At 48.9% G+C, this 2,796-nt stretch overlaps 1 protein-coding gene across 1 annotated transcript in view; it reads right to left on the reverse strand.

The window, feature by feature from the left end:
- MERTK (MER proto-oncogene, tyrosine kinase) overlaps positions 1-2,796 on the reverse strand; it is a 99,062-nt gene that overhangs the window by 66,706 nt on the left and 29,560 nt on the right. The gene's annotated exons all lie outside the window — the stretch shown is intronic.

A 2,796-nucleotide genomic window follows, 5' to 3' on the forward strand; every position in this document is an offset into this window, starting at 1 on the left:
TTACCTTTTTTCTTGTAACCTATTTTTCCGGTTAGGGATAATTTAAATTAAAAGGATTCGGGAACACAAAAAACCCCCCTCCCATGGAACCGCCCCTCTCCCACCCTGGAACCTGTGAACAAATCCTGAGTCTCTTAAAAAAGGAATTTTGTCTCCAAACCTCCTTGGGCCCAAGACTGCACAGTCGGCCCCCCCAGCCCCCCCGGCCAAGTCTTTAAAACCAATTACTCTGTGCTGCTACTTGTCTTCACTTTCATGGTAGCCTCTATATTGGAGTGCAAATTTGTAAGGTTGTTTTGGGTGGTCATCATAACTAGGGGCCCCATGGCCCTTAGGGGCCAGAAGCAACTGTTCCATATCCCAAATGACCTTCTGAGACCGGAACCCATTCCATTTTACACACACACATGTATTTTGTCTGGTTTTAACACCCACCTAATTTCCCAGGACTGTAATTACCATGAAAATGGGGGGCGGGTGGGTGGTGGCTGGTGAGAGAGCAGCAATGGCCCTGGCCTGTCTGGAACTTTGCACCATTTGGAAAAGGGATCACTGACATCCAGGCTGCATCTGCAACTGCCATGTGGGGGTGGGCAGTCGGGGGAGACAGGGTACAAGTCTCTGCAGACCTGGTGTGGCCCCGCTTAACAAGTTCACATTCATATTCTTTTACTATAAATCACTTTCTTTTGTTCTTGTATTACATTTGGACAATATGTTATAAAATCTCTGACATTAAGAGGTGGCCTTGGCTCTAAGAGACGGAGAGTCCTGCTTTCCACCTTCCCAGCGTGTTTACAAACAGGAACTACTCAGCATACGTGACACCTGCACTCGGCCAGGTAGGAAGGGTGAGGGGAGGAGGGACACTTGGAGATGCTCTCCTGCAGAGGGGTCTCTATTGGCCCAAAGACACTGACCTCTCCGCTCCTCAGACACAGCAAAGACGTGACTGGGGAAAAGAGAAAACCATGGAGGGGTCCACCTGCCTAGCAGCCTGCACCCCAATACAAATTATTTATCCAAAGCAAAATAAAACCCATCCCTCAGCCTGTCAAAGGCCGAGGCTTAAAGCTCAAAAGAGAAAGGGGGACAGGCAAGGGCAAAGGGGGCCCCCACCAACCTAGGCAATGATTAGCAGCCACCAAGGGGTAACAGCACCATCCAGGCCTTGAGGAGCCACAGTCTCCTTGGGTCAGAACACACACTGGACATTTTAAATATAACTTCTCACCTTAGCCGGTCTGGTTCAGTGGATAGAACCTTGGCCTGTGGACCGAAGGGTCCTGGTTATGATTCCAGTCAAGGTCATGTACCTCGGTTGCAGGCTCCTCCCCGGCCCAGACCCGGGCCCTGGTTGGGGCGCATGCAGGAGGTAGCCAATCGATGTGTTTCTCTCACATTGATGTTTCCCTCTCTCTTCCACTCTCTCTAAAAATCAGTAGAAAAATATCCTCAGGTGAGGATTTTATATATATGTATATATATATATATATATGTATATCTTCTCTCCAACAAAATCATTTTGCAAATCCTATTAGCTTATGCTAAACAGAGCAACTCAATTCCATGTCAAGAGTGGCGTCAGTCAGAATTGGGGATCCAGGAGTGTGACTGTCACCTGTCACCGCATTTCCTGATGTGGCAATCTGAGTGGCACCCTATTGACTTAGGTGTACTCTCTTCCCCTTTCCCCTCACTGCTGTGTAGGAGAAAATTAAATCTGGAACACATCTGATGAATGAACATTGGAGCTGGGAGGACCCAGGATTAAGTAAAGACTAGATCTCTCCATGTTTGGGGGCAGGAGCTGAATGTCACAAGAAAAGACAGAAAGAGACCTCACAGGACAAATATCTCCAAATAAGGGGCTGATGCTCCCCTGATCATCTGTCATGGTGACCGAAAGGGACTGGAGAAAGAGGGAGAGAAGTGTGTGTGTCTGGGGTGGCGTGCTGCCCATTGTGAGTCATAACGAGTGGTTGAATGTGCATAGTGGTTAGCGGCTCCTGAGACCTCTAGTCAGTCTAGTGCATTTTCAAGGGAAGCTAAGGTCACAGCTACTGCAGAGAAGTCCTTGCCAGACAGTTCACAAGTTCACTTAAAAGAGGTGTCACTTTTTTCAGGCAAAGCCTGGGATTCTACAAGTGAATGACAAGATCTGACAGGCTGAAAACACCCGTGCCTATGAAGACCTGGCTCTGGGCCTGGGACCGCAGCACTGCAGCAGCAGGCTTGCCAGATGACTCAGGGAGTCGGCAACCAGGGAGAACGTGACAAGCAGAGAGGGATACAGGGCAGGGCCCCCAGGGAGCAGCTCAAGGCAGATGTGGAGCACACCTGTTCAGAGGCACAGGGAGCCCCAGAAACCACCAGGCACAAATAACATGTTAGCATCACACCCTGACTGCAAAAGTCCAGGAGTACCTTCAGCCGACCAGTGAGGAAAATTCAGGTTAGGACTAGAAAAGGAGGGCAGAAGGAACGTGATCCAAACTCTGTCTTCAGCCATTTGTGGATGAAGAAAAAAAAAAAGGCGGGGGTGGGGGCGGGGAAAGGGTCCTATATGTTAGGATGGAAGAAAAGGCCTTTCTTTGCTGTAGCCTTCCACAATTTATGGGAAACACCTGGCAATTAAACCTCCAGACTGTTAGCTCCTCTGATTCCAACAGCCCCTCTGTTCAAACTGAGGGACAAGATAAGCTACTTTCAAGGCTACATTCTTGCATACCCTTCCTCCCTGCTGGTATACAACCAAAGAGATAATTAGTAGAAAGTTCCCTTCCCCCCTCTTCT

The sequence above is a fragment of the Myotis lucifugus genome, unplaced genomic scaffold (genome assembly GCF_000147115.1).
Source record: "Myotis lucifugus unplaced genomic scaffold, Myoluc2.0 scaffold_717, whole genome shotgun sequence".
NCBI classification, from domain to species: Eukaryota; Metazoa; Chordata; class Mammalia; order Chiroptera; family Vespertilionidae; genus Myotis; species Myotis lucifugus.